This window comes from Cryptomeria japonica, chromosome 8 (assembly GCF_030272615.1).
Source record: "Cryptomeria japonica chromosome 8, Sugi_1.0, whole genome shotgun sequence".
NCBI lineage: Eukaryota > Viridiplantae > Streptophyta > Pinopsida > Cupressales > Cupressaceae > Cryptomeria > Cryptomeria japonica.
Window position 1 is genome coordinate 206,073,306 of NC_081412.1, and position 8,189 is coordinate 206,081,494.

The following is an 8,189-nucleotide window of genomic DNA, read 5'->3' on the forward strand; positions in this document are numbered from 1 at the left end:
TTTTTTTTTTTTTTTTTATAATAATTGATTTTTATTTTTTTTTAAATTGTTGTTAATAAAGAATTTCATACACAGCAACAAGAAAAACACAGTCTCACAGAGACTGAATAAAATAATTTTTTTTTTATTCTCCCATTGAAATTTTAAAATACCCAGATCAGGAAAGGGGAAAATTTCTCCAAATCCAATAGCATATTGGCCAAATAAGATTGATTAACATTCATATATCAACCAACAGGCAAATATCTCTGATTAAAACTTGAATGAGAAAGCATTAACTTAGAATTTTAACAAATTTCATTGAAGAATAGCCATTCTCAAATTTATTTTTTTGAATTTTAAAAACAACCAGAGCAACCATAATCCAGAATTGAAATGGAAATAGAACAAGAAGAGATTGGATTGGAATAACAATCACAACTGTATCATTTTTCCTCAATAGCTAAGATTTTTATTTATTTTTAATCTCCACAAACAGACTTCTTCAAAATCCAAAACAATTTCAGATAAGGAAAGAACCAAAATATAAACCAGAATCTTACCTCTTATAGCAATCCTAGAAAAGATTCAGTGAGGAGCCCAACCTACAGGCTCAAGAAATTTCTCCTCCTCCAAAACCCCCAAATCTTCTTCCAAAAATATCCATCCTCTAAAATTTTCCAAAAGTCTAGGTTATAAAGATGAGTTGACCAAAATTTCATTTTTTTTTTGGAATTAAAATTTTTATTTAAAAATAATTCCCAAAATAATTCTTTTCTAACTACATCAATAAATTGAATTGCTTTTCCCATTTAAAATTGATTTTCCCACTCAATTGAAATTTAACCTTTCTATTTCAATTAAAATTAAATCTTTCTTTTTCAACAGCATATACAAAATGTATTTAATATTCAAAATCAACCATTTAATTGAACTTACTCCCAATTTAAGACGAACAATCCAATATCAACGATAATCGCATAACGAAATCCCGATTAATTTAGTCCATTAATCTTTACTACACAAACAGATATTTAATCAAAATAAATACAAAGGACTAATTAATCAATTTTACCATACACACCAAGCACGCAAACCAAGAAAGTCAACCAAACAGACGACTCGCAAACCCAACAAAAAGGGAATATCGACAATGACTGACGATGCTCACTTGAGCACGACTATGGTCAACTAGGGTCTTATGACCACCTAATCCAACTCTGAGGATAAAAGAGGTACACTCAAACCTGCAAATCTAGGTGAAGACGAACCTCGCACTCATGCGGCATTGTACCTGAAATCTCTTGCAACCAAGAGTCATACATGCATACATATATAAACTTTAATGAAAGCGTTAGCCTGATATTAATACCATGAAATAGGAACACTAAACAACTTACATACAACTAGTGTGAAAACCACATCAACAGCGATGCATTAAATCAAACATCTGACTATAACATTATAATATGATAAACTAACCAAGATTAAACCGAGATTAACAATTGATTAGGGCAGGGGTACTACATTCTCCCCCCCTAGGTTCCGACTTACTCCTGGAAGTCGTAAGGCTAGATGAAGAACATGTCGTACACACTCTGCCAAGCCCATCTCATACGTCCTTGGAGAGGAATTTCACATTTCAACACAAGACCAGCATCCGAAAACAATAAGGATAAACTAGTTTAGCCACCAAAGTACAGATGAATAAAGATAATAAATCATCAATTCCAACAGTAAGGCAAGAAAATAATCCGAAATTGCAACACCAAATCAAAAGTGCAAAAGATCACAAGATCATGGCTAAACCTTCAAAGTCAAAGTAAAACAAATTGCTGATCCCCAAAGAAATATAAAGAATATCACAATTGCACATAACATCACTATGTGACTAGCATCTAGCCACCAACGAGGAAGGAAGGAACAACTGACTAGCTATTGCAGTAGCTCATCATGTGGTGCGACATAATCACACTACCCACATGGCATGGCAGTGTGCACCTCGACATCACCCCGCATCACATCATCACGTGGCATGGCAATACCCCAAGTGGAGAAAACACACAATGGACGTATCCCGCATGGTAGTGTACCTCACGAAAAAAGCATGCACAGGTCACATCCCGCATCGCGACGTATCTAGAAGGATACTCGCCGTAAGTCAGAGGTATACATGACTAGAGTCCACCCACATGCCCACCAACACATACTAACTGGCAGCACATGTGAATAAACCTACCTTTCATGAAGACAAGGCAAAGGATCCTCCAAATTACACCATCACTATACAAAAGAATCACCATCCATAAGCTCAAATAAAGGAGAGGAATAGGCTGACACATATAAACCTATAAAATAGATTCATCAAAAGGGAAAGTATTGAGTACACCCTTGATATAGTTTAATAGTACAACTATATCATTCCTTGAAGTAAAGTTGCTTCGCGCCGACATTACTCATATGCCAATCCATACTATTCAAGGAATGGTGACTTCGAATACTACCACTTAACATACTGAGTTACCCACAACCCGAGGTTTGGTACTCAGTAGGGAAACAAATAAGCAACATCACATAAACAGTATGGTTTCCCATACTCATAAGCAACATATCCTCCATGGTTGATTACTTCACCAATCCATGGGCACATATAATAAGCACTGGTTTCTTACAATACACACAATTACACTAGTACTGGTTTAGTCACATTTACGAGGAGTACTTTGCAGTATGCTAACATCTATTCAAGGAAGATTTTAATTATTCTTTCTACATGAATAACTGATTCAAGTTTACTCTAGATACAAGTACTGAAATTACTAACAATTCAAAATTACATAAGGAAATAACATCATTCCTATATCTTTCTCAATTTTCACTAAGCATCCGAACTCACATTACTAACTATGCAAATTCATTTCTAAAGCTTAAGACTTTCATTTTTCCATATGAAGCCAAAATGCAATAGTACAATTTCATATGTTTTATACACATTCTATTTAAATCAATGCATTCTTTAATACCATTTTTTAAAATCTTATGATTAGGCAAAGAGAAGGGAAAGAGAGTTTGATAACCAAACTATTTCCTACAAAAAATGCAAGATCAATCAAGATCACACTATAATATAAAATTCCTCACTATAAGCCTATCATTTCATTTACACGGTTTTCATTTCGCTACCGTTTAGAAGGATGACACTCAACCTAACAAAACACTTCCAATAATTATGGTTGCAACAGAATGTTCTAGTTTTCCAAACAACAAAGATCAAAACAGGCAATCTTTTCGATAATACCAGACCTCTTGAGAACACTCTCTTATAATAATACAATACAGACACATGTCATAATTTGCAACCTATCATTAAAATCAAATTACGATAAAAAGGTAAGCGAGGAGCTATTACCCAAATAAAACATATTAATGCATACACATCAAACAAGCTTTTCATTTGCACTTTCTAAACACATTAAGGTAATTGCACATACCCAAAAGCGAGTTCAATGGAGAATTTGCTAAAATAAATCTTCAATCAAATTGGTTTAACGAAACACATAAAACAATCTTTCGAGGAACACATTAATATTCTCTCGAAGCTACAATAACATGCTCCCTTTACTACTTCTTATAAAAACCAAGCAGTTTCACATAATTCAACTATTCGCATATTAATACACCTCACTTAAGATAAAATTTAATTATGTTACTCCTACAAAACACATGGAGAATACTTTAAACGTACACATACAGTTTTCTCCCAATAAGCAAAATAAATTTTTAAACCCATAGCCCTTTAATAATCTAAAAACATAAGCATCATAAGGCTCACACAAGGGTTCAAGAAGTCACAACCTTTCCTCTCTCGCAAACAAGAAAACTTGAATCAAAGATAATTACACATATCCTAATCATTTTAATTTCTAGAGAGAGAGAGAGAGGAATGATGATAATCATTCAATTTTCTACAAAATAAGCATACAATAATTGCCATACTAGTCCTTCAAGCGAACAACACTAAGCTAGCTCATGATCTTAGACAAGCATTTTTCATACTTTCAGATTCAAGACAAGCACTGACCAACCCAAATGGATTAGTCCAAAGAGTACAACAATCAATGAGGAAGGTACATACGACTCTCTTTCAGAGTAAGAGTAATCGTAGACCCAGACATCAATAAGCAAACAATGCACATATAAACACTCAAACACCAACATCAAGAAGGTGAAAACAAGGTGTGAACACACACACATTACACACAAGTTACGGTCTGCTCAATCACTCACATGCAAAAGGAGGACAAGTATACACATAAGGTCGATACACCTCACACCAAAAGAGAGGGCACATGCGACACCAGAGATCCTAGTGTTTGAAACATGCACTCTAATACCAAATGTAATGCCCCGCCAGGAAACCCCGAAGGGATAAGCCAAAACATAAGAATAGAGTGCAATAATTTTTTTTTTAAAGTTACACCACATTAAGATACAACAAGGCATCAAAGATTTAGATTACATAGCGGAAGACATCAACTAACACCTAAGGAGTTCCCAACGAGATTACTTAAATTTCACAATTCACTTAACTCACACAATTAATCCAATAAGTTGATTATCTTAATAACGAGATAATTCTTAATCAGGATAATTTCTTTCAAAAGATGGAAATATAAATCACAAGCAAAGATTCATCCATTAAGATCTATTCATACTTTACATTTAAGATTTTCATAAAAATACAAGCCATACATCTAATATTCTAACGCACTAAAATTTCATCATAAACATATGAGATCTTTTCAAGCATACTTAATCTCCTTAACAACAACTAAATATATTCCATTACTCTAAGTTACATTCTTTCATATTCCAATCTATTGCATTTTAAAAGATGATTGCATACATGCATCTATGATAAATCTCATCTAAACCACTTATGCATTCGATCAAAAAGGCATTCAAGAAAGGACTGCAATTAAACATTTAAAGTTAATTCCATTTATCCACTTATCCATTCTAACATAAGCTAATCATACATGATAAAGCTGATTAAAGGAAACATAAGAGAATAACATCACATAACACCATAATGATCTCGGAGTTCACCCCTAAAGGGCTACATCTCTGGGTCTGCTCAACTGCAAGACCCCTTTAATAATTAATTAAGTTAGGAATACAAGAGGTTACACCATTTACAATCCTGCCATCAAGGCGAAATATAAACAATATACAAACGACCACATCGGTCAATTAATACATAAATGATCCCTGAAAAGAAAAGGATCTAGCTGAACACAATCAAAGCTAAAACAAAAGTCCAGAGGAGCATCCACAACACTGAGCCATCACCACCCAAGGTCTAACATCAAACCGATACTCACAAGGGCAAGGACAATAGAACGACCCACATACGTGCTCCTAATAGGACAAAATGAAAACACACTAGAAAATGTAGGGACAAGTGTCATCACACAACTTGGTATGGTTACCATGGCAGGTCTTCATAGGTTCTGACCCCATACACTGGGTTACCCAGACAACCTATTCCGAACCTCCGGCCCATCCAAGCCTCATGTGGACCCACACATCCTCTCATGAAGACAAGGATGATGGTTTGCCAATTTAGGCCTTCTCACAGCATGTCGAGTCTATGTTAGCACTCATCCCATGTGTGAGGCACATTTATCTTACTTAGAGATTAACATCCTAATCTACTGATAGGTTATCACTTATTAGACTCACTTTCGACGGGTTACCCAGCAGCCACTTTGGGCACGGCCCCCAATCGAAAGCCACTTTCCCATAGAACACTAGACTAAACTCGAACGAACTCAAAAACCAAGGAATACACATGGTCAGACGAATGGACTTCAAAAAGGAGGGTACAACCATCAGGTCAAACACGACTCAAAAGATGTACACTTACCGACGGTACTCTAACCAGAAACCCGACCAACTATGGTCAACCACAACTCATCATTTGACACCCACACCAAGGATACGACCAACTACGACACCACCACAAAACAACAGTCAACTCGGAGCCAAGGACTGAAACAGGTACCCCAAGTAAATCCATACGACAGGGACCTATGAAACAAAGCACGACTTGCCATTACTTAAGCAAAAGCGAATACAGAAATTAAACTCGCATAGGCAATAACCGGAAAAGACAATATTTTCTCATATTGATTTAAGCATAACAGTTGATCCAATTCTCTGATTGATCTAAGTTTTAAAAATGCATTGGTGGAAAATCACCGTTACCAGGTGAGTACATTACCACAATTTGCAATAGTACCATTGTCTATTTCTCAAACAGAGGAAAAATATAAATTAACCATTCATTTTACTAAATGAGAATATCAGTAAACTAACAATTTTCCCAAATGGTACTTAACTAAATTTCCAAAAGCACATCATTTAAATTCATCATGTCCAAGGGTTTAATATTCATTTCTAACATTTTCAAATGGCCTATGTCATTAAAATCTTCAACAATATATATTCTTGGAAAAGTATGTTTTATCTCGAAAATTTTTCCAATATAAACAACATTTGATCTTCCCAAAAGATGCTCCCCTAATAATAGGTCCAAAAGAATTAAATATTAATTCACTAATATTTATAACCCTACGGTTAATAAAATATACACAATTAATATTTAAATAATCTTGCATAATAATCTAATTAAGTATTAATCAACATATATACATTTATACTCATTGATAAATATATATATATTAATATTAATTAATAATTAATTAAACACTTTATAAAAAAAACTTTTAAACTAATAAATTTATTTATTAATTTTATTTTTTTTAAACTAAAAAAAAATAATTAAAAAAAATACAATTTTAAAAAAAGGGGAGGGGGTTTCCACGTGGACCCCACGTGGTCCCCATGGGAAGCTCATGCAACCCCCAAAGGGGAAGCGCTGCTTCCCAAGGGAGCACGCAGCTCTCCCCAAATGGAGCACTGTTGTTGCCAAAGGGAAGCACGCAGCTCCCTTGGGGTGCGCTGCTATCCCAATGTGATACACAGCTCCCAATAAGACATCAACATTTTTTTATTTTTTTTTAAATTGCTGTTAATAAAGAATTTCATACATAGCAACAAGAAAAACACAGTCTCACAGAGACTGAATAAAATAATTTTTTTTTATTCTCCCATTGAAATTTTAAAATACCCAGATCAGGAAAGGGGAAAATTTCTCCAAATCCAACAGCATATTGGCCAAATAAGATTGATTAACATTCATATATCAACCAACAGGCAGATATCTCTGATTAAAACTTGAATGAGAAAGCATTAGCTTAGAATTTTAACAAATTTCATTGAAGAACAACCATTCTCAAATTTATTTTTTTGAATTTTAAAAACAACCAGAGCAACCATAATCCCAAATTGAAATGGAAATAGAACAAGAAGAGATTGGATTGGAATAACAATCACAACTGTATCATTTTTCCCCAATAGCTGAGATTTTTATTTATTTTTAATCTCCACAAACAGACTTCTTCAAAATCCAAAACAATTTCAGATAAGCAAAGAACCAAAATATAAACCAGAATCTTAACTCTTATAGCAATCCTGGAAAAGATTCAGTGAGGAGCCCAACCTGCAGGCTCAAGAAATTTCTCCTCCTCCAAAACCCCCAAATCTTCTTCCAAAAATATTTTTCCAACAAACATTTTTCCAAAAATATCCATCCTCTAATATTTTCCAAAAGTCTAGGTTATAAAGATGAGTTGACCAAAATTTCATTCTTTTTTTGGAATTAAAATTTTTATTTAAAAATAATTCCCAAAATAATTCTTTTCTAACTATATCAATAAATTGAATTGCTTTTCCCATTTAAAATTGATTTTCCCACTCAACTGAAATTTAACATTTCTATTTCAATTAAAATTAAATCTTTCTTTTTCAGCAGCATATACAAAATGCATTTAATATTCAAAATCAACCATTTAATTGAACTTACTCCCAATTTAAGACGAACAATCCAATATCAACGATAATCGCATAACGAAATCCCGATTAATTTAGTCCATTAATCTTTACTGCACAAATAGATATTTAATCAAATTAAATATTAAGGACTAATTAATCAATTTAACCATACACACCAAGCACGCAAACCAAGAAAGTCAACCAAACAGACGACTCGCAAACCCAACAAAAAGGGAATATCGACGATGACT